Source organism: Lissotriton helveticus, chromosome 5_1 (genome assembly GCF_964261635.1).
Source record: "Lissotriton helveticus chromosome 5_1, aLisHel1.1, whole genome shotgun sequence".
Classification (NCBI taxonomy): domain Eukaryota; kingdom Metazoa; phylum Chordata; class Amphibia; order Caudata; family Salamandridae; genus Lissotriton; species Lissotriton helveticus.
The window spans coordinates 2018577794-2018598706 of record NC_136065.1 but is presented as its reverse complement, the minus strand read 5'-3'; the positions used below and the strand labels follow the sequence as shown (position 1 = coordinate 2018598706).

Genomic DNA, 20913 nt, shown 5'->3' with positions numbered 1-20913 from the left:
CGTATCCGTGCGGACAGATTGGCAGCGGCAGGTCTGAGAGGCACAGCCCTGGAGTGGATGCTTTCATTCCTAAAGGAGCGCTCCCAGTCCGTCAGACTGCCACCTTTGAGTTCATCCCAGGTGAATACTACATGTGGGGTACCTCAAGGGTCTTCCCTCTCACCTCATCTGTTTAATATATACATCTGTCCCCTGATTCATGCTCTTCAAGAAAGAGGAGTGAAGGTATATAATTATGGAGATGATATGCAGCTGATCTTCCCGCTTGATGACACAAATGACTCCAAGGGCACATTCCAACATACTGTGCTTTTCATCAAGGAGTAGATGACTCATAATCATCTCAAGTTAAATTCCGATAAAACGGAAAAAATTATTTCAAACAACAGAATAGAACAGTGGACACCAGCACACTGGCCAGCTGCATTGAGTATACCCCCCATACCCAAAAACTCAGTGAAAAGCCTGGGAATTAAGATAAATGCTAATATTTCCATGCAGGAACAGATTAGCCTGGTCTCATCTACTTCCATGTATTAATTGAAGATATTCAAGAAACTCAGGAAATTTTTCTCCAAGGAGGCAAGCATAGCTATTTTGCCCGCACTAATAATGTCCCAGTTGGATTATGCCAATTCCATGTATTTAGGACTCCCTGCCAGCCAAATTCATAGGTTACAGCTCATTCAAAATCAAGCAGCTAGGTTGGTCCTTCAGCAACCGAGACATTGCCACACCAAACCATCAATGAAGCAGCTTCATTGGCTTCCTGTGATACAGCGGTCTATGTTTGAGACCAGTTTTATGATTTTTAATGCTCTCCATGAATCAGGACCCACGTTAATAACCTCCAAGATCTCAAGATCTAAGCGACATGTACATTGCTGCTTAGATCAGCGACAATGAACATGTTGACTATTCCAAGATTTAAACAAAAGAGAATGGGTGGCACGCGCTTCTCGGTATTAGGCCCCACTCAGTAGAATTCCCTTCCAATTGAAATCAGACTAACCTCAGAATATTCCAGCTTTAGAAAAAAACTTAAGACATGGTTATTCACCCAAGCTTACTGCTAGGGCCTGAAAGATAACTCTCCTCTCCCTTTAGCGCCATGAGACAATTGGTATACGAGCGCTTTACAAGTCCCATAAACATAAGTACATCACTACCCCACACTCTGCATCTCTTCATTGCGCACATATATCACTACCACACTCTCTGCATCTCTTCATTGCACACGTATATCACTACCCCACTCTCTGCATCTCTTCATTGCACAAGTATATCACTATTCCACTCTCTGCATCTCTATCTTGCACAAGTATATCACTACCCCACTCTCTGCATCCCTTCATTGCACTCATATATCACTACCCCACTCTCTGCATCTCTTCATTGCACACGTACATCACTACCCCACTCTCTGCATCGCTATCTTGCACACGTATATCACTATCCCACTCTCTGCATCTCTTCATTTCACACATATATCACTACCCCACTCCCTGCAGCTCTATCTTGCACAAGTATATCACTACCCCACTCTCTGCATCTCGTCATTTTACACATATATCACTACCCCACTCTCTGCAGCTCTTCATTGCACACATATATCACTACCCCACTCTCTGCATCTCTTTATTGCACACATATGTAACTACTCTGTTCTCTGCATCTCTTTATTCCATACATATATTACTACCACACTCTCTGCATCTCTTTATTGTGCACATATGTTACTAGCCCACTCTTTTATTGCAGACATATATAACTGCCCCCACTCTCTGCATCTCTTTATTGCACACATTTATCGCTACACCACTCTTTGCATCTCTTTATTGCACACATATATTACTACCCCACTCTCTGCATCTCTATCTTGCACAAGTATGTCACTACCCTCTGCATCTTTTCATTTCACACATATATTACTACCCCACTCTCTGCATCTCTTCATTGCACACGTATATCACTACCCCACTCTCTGCATCTCTATCTTGCACACGTACATCACTATCCCACTCGCTGCATCTCTTTATTGCACACATATGTAACTACCCTGTTCTCAGCATCTCTTTATTCCACACATATATTACTACCCCTCTTTGCAAGTCTTTTATTGCAGACATATATAACTACCCCACTCTCTGCATCTCTTTATTGCACACATGTATCGCAACACCACTCTTTGCATCTCTTTATTGCACACATATATCACTACCCCACTCTCTGCATCTCTATCTTGCACAAGTATATCACTACCCCACTCTCTGCATCTCTTTATTGCACACATGTATCGCTACACCACTCTTTGCATCTCTTTATTGCACACATATATCACTACCCCACTCTCTGCATCTCTTTATTGCACACATGTATCGCTACACCACTCTTTGCAAGTCTTTAATTGCAGACATATATAACTACCCCACTCTCTGAATCTCTTTATTGCACAGATGTATCGCTACACCACTCTTTGCATCTCTTTATTGCACACATATATCACTACCACACTCTCTGCATATCTTCATTGCACACGTATATCACTACCCCACTCTCTGCATCTCTTTATTTCACAGATATATCACTACCCCACTCTCTGCATGAGTGGGATAGTCATATATGTGTGCAATAATATGACTATCCCACTCTCTGCATCTCTTCATTGCACACGTATCTCACTACCCCACTCTCTGCATCTCTTTATTGCACACATACATCACTATCCCGCTCTTTGAAAGTTCTATTCGGCTAAAATAACAGTACATTAGACTGTAAATTGAATTGTGCTAAAACCCCTCATTGACGGTCTGTCTTGAGACCGCAAAACATTTGAATCTGTCATTTCTTGTTAAAACGTTAAATCTGTTGACTTTTGGCTAGCATATTTAAACAGACTACAGGTCAACCTAGAAGGTCACTTCCCGAGAAGTAATTTTGCAACATGATTTACGTAGTAGGAGCCTGCCAATTGGTTACTTGCTGTCAGCTCTGGACCCCAGCCGGTTAACCCAGTCCCACAAAAACTGAAATCCTGACTCCCAGAAAGAAAATCAACTTGGAGGCAGACGAAGAGCCAGGCGTCGCTCTCAGTGCACAGGTGGGTGAACACATTTCATTTTACACCAGAGAGGTAAACTCTGGGATATTTAAAACTTCTAAAGTAAAAAGTGTTTCTGCAGATGCCTGCGCAAGAGGCACAGGTCTGCACCTTCTCCCTGCTGGACCTCCAGTGCACAAACACTGGTGTGCTCTTGTGCGCACTCGTGTGACCGGGTCTCCGTGATTTGTGGGGTGATCCTCAGCGTAAACTAATTTGAGGGAACGAGTGAGCGTAACATAGAACAGTGAAACGTTTATCAGGGACATGCTGGGGGAGCCGAGGTCAGTGAATGGGTCATTGCATTATGTTGCATTTTCTAGCATTACAGTTTGTAGTTTGCTGGAAAAAACTAAACGAAATAGATTCTAAGCACATTAGACTACTTTCTTTTTTTTTCTTCTTTTTTTTTTATTTCAGTAATTTTTTATTGTATATAGAAAAAAATATATATTTACATGGACTACTTTCAACAGTCGGATAAAGAACAAACATTGGAGGCTGTCCCTTTCTCCCTTTCCAAGAAGTGTGGGCAAATTGGTGATGCATATTCAGCTGACTGGAGAAAACATAATAGGGCTCTGGACAATATATACAATTGTATTGTATTTGAAAGAACGTGCATACTTGCATATATTATAAACCGAACAGTATTGTATTTGAAAGAACATGCATACTATGCACATATTATAAACGAAATTCCATTGTATTTGAAAGAACATTCATACTATGCATATATTATAAACGAAATTCTATTGTATTTGAAAGAACATGCATACTATGCAAGTATTATACATGAAATTGTATTGTATTTCAAAGAACATGTCTATGCACATATTATAAACGAAATTGTATTGCATTTGAAAGAACGTGCATATTTTGCACATATTATAAATGAAATTGTCTTTTGAAACTGAATCAGGAGTAGTGAAAGCTACAGATGAGTAATTGCAAGAAGAACCCACTCTTCCAATTTGCCAATAATTGTTTCTGAGTGAAGACCATGTGTTTGTCAAATATTTACCAGAGCACGGCCTGAAAGGCGCTTGTTGCAAGGTGGAATATTATGTGGCATGGCCGGGGGGCCTTACCAAGCAATATTCTCACTATACACAGTGGATGATCCTTGAATTCCACAACAATAATCCTTAGCTCAATCCTGGTAGTGCAGCAAAGAGCAGTCAGGCATTACTGGGGGAACATGCGTTTAGTATTATATAGTACCATTATGGTTCATAAGTAATTGAGACAACTCAAAAGAAATCTGACACCAATATATAGTATTGTTACATACATATAGATACAAATACTAACTTTGTATCATATATACAACCTGAGTTGTGAACTTTTAAATAATTCAAACATAGATGCCTTTAAAATCAGACTGGTCCCTTTGAAAAGAAGGGGGGGGGGGAAACACTGGGAGTACTGGACCTCCTTCCTGCTCGAGCCTCTGTCTCTATTGTGGGGAAGTGCTACCACACCCCACTAGGAGGGCGGAATCTTGTCTTGGTGGAAAACGGCTTGGGGAAACCCATCAAGGCACGGGTGCTGTGTATCCTGGGGGGCACCCACGCAGGGTGGCATCCCTGTGCTTTGTTCTAGCTCACTTTCAACACAAGAATTATGTGGTGGTGAAAAAGCACGGTGTTGGACACCAAACATGACACAATTTGGTCATTCCATAACAGAACTGGCTATCTTGAGTTTCGTCGGTAGCCAGCTCATGTTACTCTGTGGCCCGCCGGTCACTTACAGTCAAACCTTGCTTTACAGGGTTACTCTAGGAGCTTATAAGTGGGCAAAGTACCTTTCTTAATAGGTGTACCAATTACAATCACTTTTAGAGGAAAGAGCACAGGCACTGAGGCCGGGTAAACAGGTCACAGTGCATTATCAGAGTTAAAAAAATAGCATCTAGCAGTTCTAATGGGGGCAAAAAGTGAGGAGAGAATCTGCAAAGAAGCCCAGTTTCTATCAGCTACGGTAACAACAGCCCTCCAAGCATTGCAATGTGTAGTGTAGCACAGACTGGCAGCAGATAGTTTCACTTGTTAAGTATTTGGCTCGTTTGCCTTACTGCAAGCTGTGGCCTAGGCAGGGGTTAAGCTTCTGTCTATATCAACTTCTTACATTTTACAGCATTTATCATGGAGAACTGTCACTTAGTAGTTATGTCGTCTTCAAAGGTAAGATATTCTTCAAACACCGACGACCCTTCAGTATAAGTGGTTCCTTTTGCTGCAGTGGTTGTATGATGATGCGTTGCAATCCTTTAGCATACATGGTTTTTCCACCCCGCCTTTACCACACATGCCATTTTCCAAGCATCTTTACCACACATGCCAATTATTATAAGGTAAGTAAAAACCCTACATACACATATTTGCACAGTATTGCCATCATTATTGACATAGAACATGTCATGAATTATGTATTATGTGAGGTAATTAGCAGTGCATGGCGAGAGTGCGAGTTATAGTTACTTTAGGTCACAAGTTATAGTTAAATGAGATAACTATAACTAGTGAATTTGATTAGTTTTGTAAATGTAAAATTATTTATTTTAACTGAAATTTTCACATAAACATAAGTCACTATAATCTGTGTGGGGGGCGTTCTGTGAATCTCTGTTTTTTTTTAATGTAATTTAAGATATTCATCCCAGTGCAGGTGTGGGGTTGGCCATATGCCCGGGCTTGAGGGCGTTGGGTGCCTACTCACCACACAGCACGACCACCCCACCACGCAGGCCTATGTCATGGAACAATATATAGGGTGTTTTAAGTAACGAAGATCTACTGGCTTTGGCAGTGGGTCAAAATACCAAAATCTAAAAAGTGCTGGGCTAGTTGGTTTTATCATGGGGTCAGCACACGAACATTAATATATCAACATATTAAGCAGACCTACTGTTTTTTTCAAAAAGTCATCAATCACTGTAATCAAACTTCATTTAATATATTTACACAGTGCAATATTTAATAATAGAGACAGTCACAAATTATGTTGTGCTCCTTGCGCATAGCAGTGAATAATAAATCAACGGCTCCTACCACTCATTTATCATTCCTTTTAATAATTATTTCTTTATTTGTTTGGGTGTCCGTTTTCTACCCAGCACACCCACAGAATATTTTAAGTTTGGGGCCTTGATGGGTGCCTCAAGTTCCCTGCCAGCTGTTCCACTAGCACCCATTCTGAGTGCAGCAGGAGCCGGCTCCATCCCTTTGTTCCCATCTAACGTGAGAAAAGTTTTTCTGTGCTTTCACCAGGAAGGAGCAAAGTTGGCTTCCCTGTCTGGGAGAATGCAGACAGGGAATAAAGTATACATTCCTTAACCACACTCTTCTGAACAGGGAACACAGTAGTGTCCCGGGAGATGAGGTCTCCAGGACACTGCTTTTATAGGGTCAGTGATGGGGCGTGATGGCTTTTCCTTAAAATGTATGGCCAAGGTCGATGGGGATGTAGCTGTTCTCCCCAAAACTATTTGATTGGGCTGAGGGAATTGGGTCCCTGGGACCCTGAAGAGACTCAGCGAGGGCGGGATATAAGTTCTCCTCTCTAAAACTATTACTTAGGGCCCAGGAGATGAGGGACACAGGCTGAATGCCCCCTCCCCATAAGAAAACAATTGGTTGGAGTCCCTGGGGACACCTGACGGCTCAGGAAGGGGGACACATGCCCCCTTCCTCCATAAATAGGTTCCACCACCCCCAGTGGCCCTAGCCCCCATTGAGGGGTAGTTAGGGGCATATTTACAAGTCCCTATCAACACAGGAGCGTCACTTTTTTGAAGTTCCTATGGCGATACAGGCCTTGCCTTATTTACAAGGAAGTGTTAAGCCACTTAAACAGCAAAACACAATGCATGATTGTTTATGTTCAGGAAGGTGCCCCTTCCTGCACATACACAATCTCTTTTTTAAATGACGAGTTGCAACTTCTATATTTGCTGCACAAAGCAGCATACATAGAAGTTACAAGTTAAGATTGTTTATGGGCAGGAAATGACACCTTTCTGCACATGAACAATCATTTCCACAAAGCAGGCACCTTTGCACTATGGTGCAAGGGAGCCTGCATTGGTGGTATGCAGATGAAATTAGCACCGGTGCAGGAGGAAATGCAGGGCTGCACAGTATTGAAAATACAGTGCAGCCCTGCATTGCAGAAGTGGCAGAGTGTGGCGTTAAGCCAAGAAGGCTAAGGTCGCAATTCGTCACTTCTTTGTAAATATGCCCCTTATTTTTTAAAAGCTCAGGAGCATGCCCTTTTATGTGGATCCTCTGCAGATATGCGTTTACCGTTGAAAAAATGGCCATGGGGAGCATTAGCGGCCCTTGGTGGGAGTGCTACCGGGCGCTGAGGTGGGGTGGGGGAGGGGCAGGGTAGCGGGTAGTAAACTCCGGAGTACGGCCGCACAGAGGTAAGTACACAAACAAATAAAAATAATTAAGTTTGTGGTGCGTGCTGCATTGCATTCATTATTTATTTGTTTGTGTGCTTACCTCTGTGCAGCCGTGTTCCAGAATGTACTACTCCCCACCCTGCCTCGCCCCTGCTCCATGTCAGTGCCCGGCAGCACTCCCACCATGGGTCCGCTACTGATGGGGAGGGACCCGTCTGTGACCCCCTCCATCAGGCCTGGGGGGTGCTGGATACCCCATATTTGTTTTCCTTTTTTACAGGCGAGGGGACTGTGTCCCCGAGTCCTACAATGGTTTCCGCCACATCTTTGTTGATATGGTGCAGCAAATCATATCTTACCTTTAGATGTGTCGGCTCTCGGTTTTACCAAGGCACGATATGTAAATGCATTTTAAATCTTCATTTCTCAAAAAACTACTCAACTGATTTACATCAAATCACATACAAATCACACTTTCTGGACCAAGATATAGCTTTCTGCCAAATATGGGGTAATTCCGTTCAGCCATTTTTGCTGTAGCTATGTCTAATTTTCCTATAGGAAAATGCATTGGGAAAACATAAGAGTCCATGAAGTAGGTTTGCTCAATTTGAAATGCACATCTCTTGACCTTCTAATTCCTAAAAAAAGGGAGAAGTTTTTCTTTTACACGTTTCCAAGTAAAGGGTGCTCTGAAAAGAGTGTTTTTGCATCCACCCACTAGGGAGTCAATCCGTCTATGGATTTCAAGAATCCTGACTCAATATTATATCTACTACACCCGAGCACACCTAATCATTATTTCTATAATCCAGTTTGAATATATAATGTCACAGAAGAATTTATTCATAACATATTATTGAATTACTTAAGATCAATTTCCCAAGACTCAGCTCCAGTAAAGGTACTCTCTCCAATCAGATCTTGTGTGTTTTTATTTCATATCAAACATATGTTGGCACAGCAGCAGCCGATGCGCGTTTCGCCTGCAGGGCTTTTTCAAGGCTTGCTCACGGGTAGAAAATCAAAAAAGCCTTTTTGATTTTGAGATTCCAGAGCGTATTGTGTTGAATCGTTGAAGCGTTCGTACATTTGTATAATGCTCCCCATATATGAATACGAGGTCAATAGTGCCGATTCCAGTGTAAATTCGATGGAAATATAGTCCCCGCAATTTTGACATGAAATAAAAACACACAAGATCTGATTGGAGAGCGTATCTTTTCTGGAGCTGAGTCTTGGAAAATTGATCTTAAGTCATTCAATACTATGTAGATATAACATTGGGAAAACATGTTTTGCGGCAACCCCCTTTTTCTTAGCCCCTCATTCACGTATCACTCTGAAACTTTTGTCCAGGAAGGAGCAGAGGTGGATTAACTTTTCTTTATAAAGTTTGGTGAGGATTAGTCGGACGGTGCCAAAGTTATTAGTTAACAACAAAATGGCCTTCCCATGCTAATGGGGTTCTCAAAGCCTTAATTATTTATATATGTATGTATATATACATACATATATATATATATATATACATATAGAGAGAGAGAGAGAGATAGATAGATATACGTCACTAGCACTTTGAAACCCATTTGCATGAATGTGATCAAAATTTAGAATTATTGTGAATTAGCATGTTGCAGAGCACGGGCAGTAGGAGTGTCACACAACAATAAAATGTGCAATGAAAAAGATTTATAAAAACACGTTAAACAGAAAATGAAAATTAGAAAAAAGTGCAAAGGAGAGAAAAAAGACTGGAAGGAACAATTTTAAGAGTATGTTTACCATGTCTATGATAGTCTTGAACTGCGTCATGGTATATATGTGCAGGAGAAATGGCGCTCATTGTGTGTGAAGAAGGCAGTAAGAACTGCCGAAACATGTTAAAATTGTGCAGAAAATTATCCTCGTGATGTCAGTGCCTTTTTTTTCCAGGAGAAACTGGAATTGGTTGATATATATTGGTTTAATATAGTTATACTAAATATATTAAATTACAATTAAATTACTATTGTATATACTTATAAACTCCTAACCTGCCTTTACCAATACCCAGCTTTAAACCTTAAAATTACCCATACCTTCCTTTACCGCTACCTACCTCTAAACCTAAAAAATTACCATTCACCCCTTTTACCACTACCCATTACTAAACCCTAAAATTACCCATGCCTCGAAAAATCTTACAAATGTTATTAGAACTGCAGATCTAGTAACCTGAAGAATCTACTCAACCCACATGCAGTGTACTTGAACTAGTGAACTAGCCCCAACTTTTTTTAAAAACATTAGCAGCGATCCAGATTTAACATAGCACAAGTTTGGGGAAGAGGACAGCCTCCCCTGACAACGAAAATGTATTGCAATTATTCCTGTGAGTGGAAAGTGGAGAGGCGCGGAGACAGGACTTCATTTAGAAATTGCAGAAACTTTATTGAAGGGGCTTCTGACGAATTCTTTCAGAGCACTGCCATTTGGTGCATGATGGTGTGGCTGTAGGTTCTGTTGTTGAAGGTGAGTACGTTTCTTGGCCAGGTCTGTTCTTTTCGTATGTCCTTAATTGGTGGTTCAGGAAGGACAAGGGGAAGAGATTTCACACTTAATCATTGTGCTTATGCTGTGGGTGTCCAGATTGGAGCCAGATTCAGTGGTCCCTGCTGTGATAAGCATAGGTTTACACAAAGGCTGTGTGTGTCCGCAGACAGCATTTATTTTATTTATTTATTTATGCCATTTCTAAAGCGCGCTGCAACCCTACGGGCATCCTGGCGCTGTGAAAGTGCGACTAAGAACTGAGCAACAGAGGGCAGAGTGAGTGGAATGAGCAATGCTCTAGGGTAGTTAGATTTTAGGGAAGAGCCAAGTCTTTATTTTTTTACGAAAACGCATCAATTCATTAGTTTTCCTAATTGCCATGGGGAGGCTATTCCAGAGATGAGCTGCGGCTATGCTGAAGGCTCTGCCACCGTGAGTAGCTTTCCTGATCCTAGGAATACTAATGAGATTAGTGGATGAGGAACGGAGGGTCCGTGTGGGCTCATACCATTTGAATTTGTTCTGAAGAGGTTTGGGACCCAAGCCGTGTGCTGCTTTAAAAACGGTGCATAGAGATTTGAACAGGATCCTCTGATGCGCGGGCAGCCAATGTAGCTCGGCCAGGGCCAGAGTGGTAGAGGACCGTCGTCCTCGAGAAAGTACCATCTTCGCTACTGCCGCCTGGATACTCTGGAGTCTGGAAATCAGATAAGCAGGTGATTCCAGTAGCAGAGCGTTACAGTAATCCAGCGGCTGAGGATAGTGCTTCTGACCACGGTTGCTCTGGTATGTGCTGGAAGTAGGGGCAGTAGCTTTCGGAGGCCCCACATTAGGGCAAAGCAGCTGCTCACCTGCTTGTTGACGTTGGTCTCCAGACTCAGGTTGTCATTGAGGCTGACCCCCAAATTCCGCACCGTTTTTACTGGTGTCAATGGCTCACCTGAGTCTAGAGGCCATCAGTCAACAGGCAGGTTTCTGGCTATTCTTCCCACTTTGCATTACATTATCTCAGTTTTTCCGCTGTTAAACTGTAGTGAGTTACTTTTTAGCCAGGTTGCCATTTCCAACATGCAGGTGTGGAAAGTCTCAAGTGATTCTGCATAGGCACCATCAAGGGAAATCATCAGCTGCGTGTCATCCGCATAGTTGATCACGCTAATGCCGTGAGCCTTGATGATGCCCATCAGGGGTTGCATGTAGACATTAAAAAGGATCAGACTGATCGCAGACCCCTGTGGGACCCCATGTGGGACCGTAGCAAACTCAGACTGGTACGGGGGAAGTGCCACTGCCTGCCATCTATCTGTCAGGTAAGAGCGGAGCCAGTCAAGTGCCGCTCCCTCCACTCCATAGGTTTTCAAAATGTCAGCAGTATGTCATGGCTCACCGTGTCGAACGCGGCGGACAGGTCAGGCAGAATTAGAATTGCTGATTCTCCCCTGTCCGCCCTCATTCTCAGGTCATCCAGGACCATCAGTAAGGCCAAGGCCCATGGGCTGGTCTGAACCCAAATTGCTCCTCTTCAAGGATGTTATTAGTTTCCAGGAAGAGGGACAATGACCTACTGACCAGCTGTTCCATGATCTTGACTGGATACGGCAGGAGCGAGATGGGTCGGTAATTCTTATGGCAGTTGGGGTCCAGAATAGATTTCTTTAGCAGGGGTGTGACAACTGCCTGTTTCCACTCTCTCGGCACAATGCCTGTGCCGAGGGATTGGACACATAACTGACGGAGTACAGGAAAGAATTCAGCCCCAAATTCCTTTACTACTTTGTGGGGTAGTGGATCCAGTGGGGATCCAGATGTTACGTTAAGGGCTATTTGCGCGAAATCTTGTTCTACGGGGGTATCGAATTTATCCAAAATAGCCCCTGGTATTAGGTGTTCATCATTCCTTCACTCTTCTTCCCGTTCTCCATGCTGCTCTTGTGCTGCGCTATGGAAGTGGGGCATCCTTCATACTTTCTATTAGTTTGGTAATTTTTTCCTGAAAGAAGGAGACCAAACCATCACATAGTTCCTGTGAAGGTTTGATATTACTATTGGTGCATTCAGGGTGGGACAAATCTTTTACAATTTTGAAAATATCACGCGATTTATTAGAACTTTCTAGGATAATGGCTGCAAAGTATTCTGCTTTGGCTGTGGCAATTTCTTTCTTGTATTTAGTTATTGTCAGCCTCCAGAGTAGTCTATTCTGTTCTTTGTAACCTCTTCTCCATTGCCTTTCTGCTTTTTTACAAAAAAAATTCCGATCTTTCAGTGTTTCCGTATACCAGGGCGCGGAGGGGTTGTCTCTTTTCCTGATTACTTTCAGCGGTGCTATGTGGTCAAGTTTCCTGGTTACATGATCACAGAATGAGCGATAGTTTGCGGTAACGTCATTCTCTGGTTTAAAGAGGGTCTGCAGCTGAAAGAGGTCAGTCTTCTTTTCCCCTTTCCTTTTTTGTAATCCTTTCCAGTCACGGCTGATAAAGGTTCTGACCTGTATATTTACTGGTCCTATGTTAACCAGGGTGTGGATATCAAATGTTATAAGATGGTGATCTGACCATCCAACTGGTTGGATTTTTCCCATGGCTATAAGATCTTCTTCAGCGAAGATTAGATCTAGAATGTTTCCTTCCCTGTGTGTGGGAGTAGTTACCCATTGTTTTAGCCCTAGGTTGGTGCAGGATTGTATGATGTTATGGTAGGCTGTGTCTAGATTGCCGTTGGTCCATAGGTTGAAATCCCCCAGTACTAGTAATCTGCTATGGGTGAGTGTCAAGTTGTTAATGACAGCGATCAGTTCCTGTTGTTGCGTAGCATTAATGAACCCTGGTGGCCTGTAGCAGATTAGGCCAGTGAGGCAGTGACCTGAGTCGAGTTTAATCGATATCCCAAACAATTCCGCTGAGGAGATTTTGTCTATGTCCAACATAGCGATGTTCAATTCCTCCCTGAAGATGATTCCCGTTCCTCCCCCTCGTTCCTTAGGCCTGGGGTTATGGAGAATCTTATACCCCTCTGGGCATGATGGACCCAGTTCTAGCTCTAGTCCAGCCACCGTCCAAGTTTCCGTTAGAAACAGGATATCCAGGTTACTGGATTCGATCAGTAGCTGTATCTCGGTGGCATGTTTAGGAAGGGACCTAACGTTTAGTAACCCACTTCTCAACTCTTCTTTAGGTCTGTGCCCTTGTTCTAGATGCGATGTCTTGCCTGGTGGGATATGGCTGTTAGCTGAGGGTTGGTCAGATTTTGCTAATAGGTCGAGTAGGAGGGGATTTATATGCGGTAGACAGGTTAGACAGTGTGGGCAGGGATTATTATCCTTAGATGTTATATTAGGTGATAGTCATGGGCAGGTTGCCTTACCTGCCAATGGATCGAGCATTATTAGTGTCTCCCTACTGTATCTATAAATCACCCTGTCTGGAGTAGATCGGGCAGGGGGGGTGGCCCTGAGCCCGGGCCGAGCGCGGACGGGCGCAGACGGGCTTGCCTTTGGCGCGCCTTCGGCACGCCTTCGGCGCGCCCGCTGCGCGGACGTGGCATGGTGTTCTTTTAAAGCAGCCGGAGGCTGCCGAAGACTAGAGCCCTACCCCCAAAATGGCCGCCAAACTCGGGCCACAGGAAGTGAGGGTGCGATGGTATTACGCCTGCCAGGACTCCCTCCATACAAACAGCACAAGCTGCGGTGGACCGGCAGGAGCGGCGCCGAATACCGAGTGAAGAAGGAGGGGAGTGAAATCGGGCAGTGCGCGAAATAAAAATAACAGTACAATTCCGCTTTTTAAATCAGCGTTTTTACTGAATATCAGGAACAGTGGTTACGATTTAACCTTTTTAAAACCAGTGTTTTCAAATGCTAAAAAATGCTTCTAAGTCAAGCATTAAAACGCCTATCGGCGCACGATTAACAGAGAGTTCTTTCCCAATTCACGCATTCAGTCACTTACATGCTGCTCGTAGCTCAGCAGCAGCTTTCTAAGGCGGCAGTGCCAAGCTGTTCTTTTAAGGCAGCCGGAGGCTGCCGAAGACTAGAGCGCTACCCCCAAAATGGCTGCCAAACTCAGGCCACAGGAAGTGAGCATAAGCAGGACACTTGAATGAGAACAACTCCAAGCTGGTTCTGCAGCAGGCAATAGTGTAGGCAAGACTGCATAGCGGTGGGTGAGCCACTGAAAGCGCGAGCCCGATGCCGGCCTCTGGTTCAGCTCAAGGTCCACTTGGAACCTCGAACTGCGAGCGAGCTGAGCTTTCATGTGGCTTCTGCCTGCCACCTTCACTCTGCCCTCAAGCACAAGGAGTTAAAAACAAAGCATTAGCGTGTGAGTCAAAAAAATAGACAAATACACACCCATTTAGTGGCTCATTTGTGCAAAATAAAATTAATCCCGGCTTCCCAGCTTCAACAAACTGTGTGATTTTAGCCAAATATTTTATTTAACCAATCCCCTACTAATTCTTTATTATCCCAATATGAAAATCTTCAATTATGTTCATTGAGAATAGGAGCTGTACAAACGGTTTCTGTTGTCGTTTTCTGTTTGATCTAAATTAAAGACTTTAGTGTAGCTCCTGCCATAAGACTTTCATCAGGTGATCTCTGGCTCCGTATCTCTCCCTCTAACACACACGACGACTGAGCACAAAATGACAATGACAAATCACACGCACACGCACACTGGCATGAACAAAAATGTTCCAGAGTGCTGCAAACATGCTTACAGCACACTTACAAACGACATGAACATCACAGCAGGCATATACATGTAGACTGCCTGGATGACAGGTCCCACATAGCAACACAGATAGGTCCAGCAGAGAAACAAACTATTTCAGGCTGCACCTCATCCACAAACGTCAGGGAAATAGGAGGAATAAACAGGCATCCCTCTGCAAAACACTGGGCCTCGTTCCTGTGCCATGAGTTACCACTTCACTAGGACCAAACTTGATGCGTTCACCCATGATTATTTGGAAGGAGGAGTGAGAGGCATGATTCGGTTATAAGTGATCCAGCGCCCTTATAGAAAATATGTCATAAGTAACTCTACCTATCTCCACAATACTCACCATTAATCATAAAACAGTCACAAGGCCCATAAACTAACGTGACATATTTTGAGCAACTGAATCATGTGACCTAATTAATAAAACCTATTCACAAATTATATACACATTTATATACAACTGCAGTATAATAATTTCACCATGGTTTTTGTAAAGCCTTGCATTTAATTAAGTCACTTAGGCAAATGGATCTGCTGATGGTAATGACCATGAAATAACAAGACCAGCTTGTCTTTTCAAAAATCTTATTTATTAACTATTTATTCAAGAAAAGTGCATTTTATTAGAGGACTAGCAAATTAGTCTGAAAGTTTCAAGCAAAATCAAATAGCATGTTAAATGAAGAATAAACAGTTTTCCATCACCTAAGCCCTATTTTCCTGTCTAAAACTCACTTCACCTAAAGGAATAAAGGTAAAAGTCATTCAACCCTATTGATCCTTACGTGCTCCAAAGAGTCCGTCAGCACATCACATCTAACTGGAATCGGGAGAAGAACCCCCTCCCTCCCATGGGGACAGTTGTTATACCTTTTATGACTAACTAAAGTATCTTTATCACAAGTTTTTCTGAAAATCCAAACTTCCCATTGGCTGAGCCATGTCAGTCCACTATTAGGTCACACTCTCCTGACCGGGGCCTCATCATAGCCCTTATTGTTCTTAGTTTCACCATCCTCTTTGCTTCCTCAAAATGATACTTTTACCGAGGAGAATCATTTCACTTCCTAATCTTGGCAGGACATTCAGCATCCTGTCCTTGGCTATGACTCCAAGAACATATCCGACTCGACCATAGTTATTTCTGCACAAAACGTTGTCAGCTCAGCAAAATTCTCTGCGCATGAGAGAAGGCTTCACTCTGGTCAAGTCTTGAAAACTGCAGCACTGCCAGCCATTTTCTTTAGGCCCATTCGTAAAACTAATGTATAAACAAAAACAAAACATTGATTAATAAAAGAAATAGACTTTATTCTGTTACCCACCCAGCGGATCCAGAACGCCTCAGCCAGACTCATCCTCGACATCCCCCGACGCAGCCACATCTCCGGACATCTGAGAGACCTGCACTGGCTCCCCGTCAACAAAAGAATCACCTTCCGTCTCCTCACCCACGCACACAAAGCCCTACACGATCAAGGCCCGAGCTACCTCAACAACCGCATCAACTTCTACGCTCCCAAACGCCACCTCCGTTCAGCCAGTCACACCCTCGCCGCCGTCCCCCGCATCTGAAGAACGACAACAGGAGGAAGGTCCTTCTCCTACCTGGCCGCCAAGACCTGGAACTCCCTCCCGACAGACCTGCGCTTGACCCAAGACCACCTCTCCTTCAGGAAGAAGCTGAAGACCTGGCTGTTCGAGCAGTAGCAGCACCCCCCCCCCAAGCGCCTTGAGACCCTCCGGGTAAGTAGTGCGCTCTATAAATGTCCGTGATTGATTGATTGATTGATTACTAAATATTAACCCATTAATAAATGTTACCTAGCAGAAGCAAATAAAGCAACAAACAAAATTGTGCAACGTAAAGACAAAAAGACAAAACATGAGCACACGCAAATAAGCACATGCCATTAATAAATCAACCGCATTTAATTCTGACAAAACAATAGACAAGATTAGTTTATTATTTTTCACGTACATGCAGATGCAACATAAAGCATATATATGAGCACATATATTAGTTACCGCGTGTCATGAACTGCAATCTAATCTAGGTTGGTTAATAATATTCACTCCATTCACGTTAATTCAATTATTTTTATTATGGAAGTTTAACTTTGCGAGTTGAAATAAATATATTTCTAAATCTTGCTCCATCATAAGCATTCGGTGCATTCACTATGGGCTCCTTTGTAACTCTGTCTGTTTTCACTTTCCTTAGCAACACTATCGTATTTTCACCACGATTTCAACATGGACGCTCCGACTTCTTGAACACAATGGCTTGTACTCTAGGTCACACAGGTGCTCCACTAGCAGTTCTAGCAAAAGTTGGTCCAGTGACTGTAAACGTGTAGAACAAGCAAGCAAGAGTTCTAATCCTGTTTGCCCTGTGCACTGTGTGATCCTGTGCAAATCAGTATTTTGGGTGGAATCGATAAGGTGTTGCTACCCAGCTATTTCTACACTCCCATTTATAAGGAAAAACGTGGTGATACTAGTTACAAAATCTCCCTTTGGTGCGAAAACGAACAATTCAAAATGTTTGCATGGAAATTGTTATGATCAGTGACTCCAGCAGTGGCCGCAGCTGTTACAATTACTCGGCAAAGCACCTGGAGGGAAAGGTTATGGGGAGGGAGCTAGTGACCCATCCTAACCAGAGGGACTTGCCCACTGTGGAAAGAGATGGTGCAGAACCCGCTTTGAGGTGCAAAAACGCAAGCCGGGGGCAGGGGCATAAAATATTATATTTCAAAAGTGCAGCCTGAGGCGCATGAAGGTTTCTTGTGAGGGGGGTGGGAAGCAAGTGCCCCAGACATTACTGGGGGCTGACTCTCCCACAGTTCAGACCAGGCACAGAGTCACTGCAGGTAGGGGCTGACAGTGGCAGTACACGCACACTCCAAGTTGCAGATCCCGACCAAGCTGATTGTAATTAGCCAATGGGAAGAAGCATAACATGAGCTGGAAACACACCAAGTTATGATGGATGGTGCTTTAAAATCACAAATGTGAGCTGCCCTCTGGTTAATTGCAACCCGGATCTGCTGTCCGAGCCAGCTCTGCAATCAGCCAATCAGAACACCTGTCCTTTGTTTGTATTATACATTGTTGAAGGTTTGGCTGCTCAACAAGGGCCTCCAGCCACATTTAGTGAGTTTGGAGTAAGAGGCTATGAGTTAATGTGGCAGTTCAGGCTTCAGTTTTCTCGTCATACGGTGCAAGGAGGTCTGAATATGGCTCTCCCTCAAATATATTGTCTCGCCATAGCAAGTGGTTGATTAGGCTTTTCAAGGGCTGTTTCCCGTACCTTCCTTTACCACTATCCACTCCTAAACCCTAAATTTGCCCCTAACACCCTTTACCAAAACCCACCCCTAAACTCTCAAATTACACTTACAACCCTTTATCACTACTCATTCCTAACCCCTAGAATTTTTAACACTGCCCACCCCTAAACCCACAATTTACCCACACCAACCTTTACCACTACCCACCCCTAAACCATAAAATGACCCTTACCACCCTTTACTACTACTCATCCATAAATCCCAAAATTAGCCTTGCCACCCTTTACCACTATCCACTCATAAACCCTAAAATTACCCTTCCAACCCTTTTCCACTACTCACCTGTAACCCAAAATTTAGCCTTACCTTTATTGTTATAATTCCAGTTTCAAAACTCACATGAGGCTTTGGCTGAAGTAGCAGCCAAGCATCATTTCCAATTTATTTTCTCCTCGCCCACTACCACAGCTAGAGGTCGCGCAAATCCTGACATGGTTTGATATCCCTCTAGGATTAAATGCTACAGAAAGAGGGACTTACAACTGAATGAGGATGGGCTATCGCCGAGGAAGACAGGCCTGATACTCCTAACTTTTTGAACAAGTGATGCCCCAACAGCTGTTAAAGGATCACTTCATGCCAGAAGTCCTCTTCCGTTTGTTGCAGACATATTGCGGCATACCAAGAACATAGAGGGGCTTGGAAACTGCCCATTGCTTTTCATTGGTTGGGCTTCCTGTCCCACTCATTTTCTGTATTTTGTTCAGGCCTGAGCTTGTCAATCTTGTGTTTGCAGCTCCCATGGAGCATTTCCTCTTTACCATTTTTATTCAACTGTAGCCATACTGCAGAGCAACAGGGAAGCTGTGCAGTGTAGATAAAACCATTGGCAAAACCTTTAAGTTGATATGTCGCATTATCGGTTTGTATCCCACTATTTGTCTTACTCAGCCTGAAGAATCATATGAGAGGTAAATGCTGCCCCCAAGGAATGTGAGACAAACCTCTGGCCAATGGGATGTCCCAGCTCAGTGCAGAATGCCTGTTAACCCGACATGTGCTTGGAAAGGCTGCAGCATACAAGGGATCCTCATACCTTTAGATATGTTAATAGACAACAATGTGACCAATTGTACTGAAGACACCTTGAAACAGCAGGGGAACTGCCATGTTAAGCTAATGCCTAGTCAGTCTCTGAATAGTTAGGGCCTGATTTATAGTTTGTCGGAGTGGGTACTCCCTCATCTTTGTGACAGAGTACCCTCTCCCTAAACTGAATGTACACCTGTCTCGTTTATAGTTGGGTAGACCATCATTATGTCATCAAAAAAGGCTAGTCTATCTCCGGCGCTGACTTAACCCTCCAGCAGCTCCACAGGATAAGGGAGGTCGAAGGTTTTGCCATGTGTCTGCCTACTTGATCAAGATTGTGTGAACACATAGTGAGTTTTCACTGTTCATCACCATCAGGTAAATCCTGGTTGTAAGTGGCAGTGAAAACTGAAAAACGCCTCACACACAAGGAAAGAAAACTTTTGTGACAAGGGGGGCGTTGCTTTTGTTTTATTTTTTAAAGCCAAATTCCTCTTTGGTGTTTTAAAAGAAAAACATTGTAAGAGTGCCGTGCTGCTCCATCGTGTTGACATTAAATTTATAATGCATTGACAGGAACCGTCGTGATGCCAGTGCCAATCTCGACACTTGGCAAGCAGGGACTCTGTCAGGGCAACAGAGTACTTTACACCATCGCACTAACAGATTATACCCCCATCCCCCAAACTACAAATCAGCCCCTTTATTCATTTATTTTTTTCCAACAGTGAATTGATGACACGAAATGGCAATGGAATATGTATCAACATTTAACTATCTATAGAAAAACTAAAACTTTCTGACTTTAGGGATATTTGCCCCAGGCATGCTGGCAATGTACTATGAAGCAATAACAAAGGGGAGCTCCCAGATACTCAGGAGCATTATGAATTTTACAGGTCAATGATTACCAATGGCACTAAAATATTACGCAAAATATTCGCAAAATGACTATTGTAGGCAGCGGAGAAGCTGATGCACACAAACCAGAGCGTTTTCGCAAGAGGAAACACTACCATGAACATTGGGAAAACATTTATAACAATGGAACATGTTAAATAAACAAAGGTGGCTAGGTACTCTAGCACTTTATGAGGAAGGTGTTGGAAAGATGTGAATAAGGGTGGGAATTCCTGAAGTAGGTTGCTCCCCTCTATAAGGACACTTCAGCACAAGTGAGCACTAGCAAACAGTGTAATATACATTTTGTCTGGCCTAAACCTTCTTTTTTTTATATATAAATGTCACCCCTAGGGTAGGCCTTAACAGACCAAAGGGCAGGGTGCAGTATATTTTAAATGTTGGACATGCACATTGACGTGTTACATGTCCTGGTAGTGAAAAACTCCTAAATTAGGCCTGGACCCTTGGCAGGCATCAAAGTGCACTCCTCAAGTGAAAAAGAAGAGATCCTGAAACTTCAGTCTCTTTGCGACTGCGACCAGGCCCATTCAGGCCAAGATGTTTCCGCTTTCAACGACCACCACAGCAAAGCTCTGGTGAACCTGACTCTTCAGGCTGCAGAGAACCCTTTCTTCTACCATACTCTGGGAAGGGAATTGTCTTTCTCATCCAGGCCTGGCCCTCACTGTGCTGAGGGGAACCTGAACCATCTATCTATCTATCTATCTATCTATCTATCTATCTATCTATCTATCTATCTATCTATCTATCTATCTATCTATCTATCTATCTATCTATCTATCTACTATCTATCTATCTATCTATCTATCTATCTATCTATCTACTATC

General features: G+C 43.3%; 1 protein-coding gene across 1 annotated transcript in view; it reads left to right on the top strand.

Moving 5' to 3' along the window:
* The first annotated feature begins 3024 nt into the window (after nt 1–3024).
* Nucleotides 3025–20913, top strand: part of LOC144756192 (butyrophilin subfamily 1 member A1-like) — a 131157-nt gene continuing 113268 nt past the window's right edge. The window contains exon 1 of the mRNA XM_078645793.1: nt 3025–3100. The gene's annotated coding sequence lies outside the window, so the exon portion shown is untranslated. The remainder of the gene's footprint in view (nt 3101–20913) is intronic.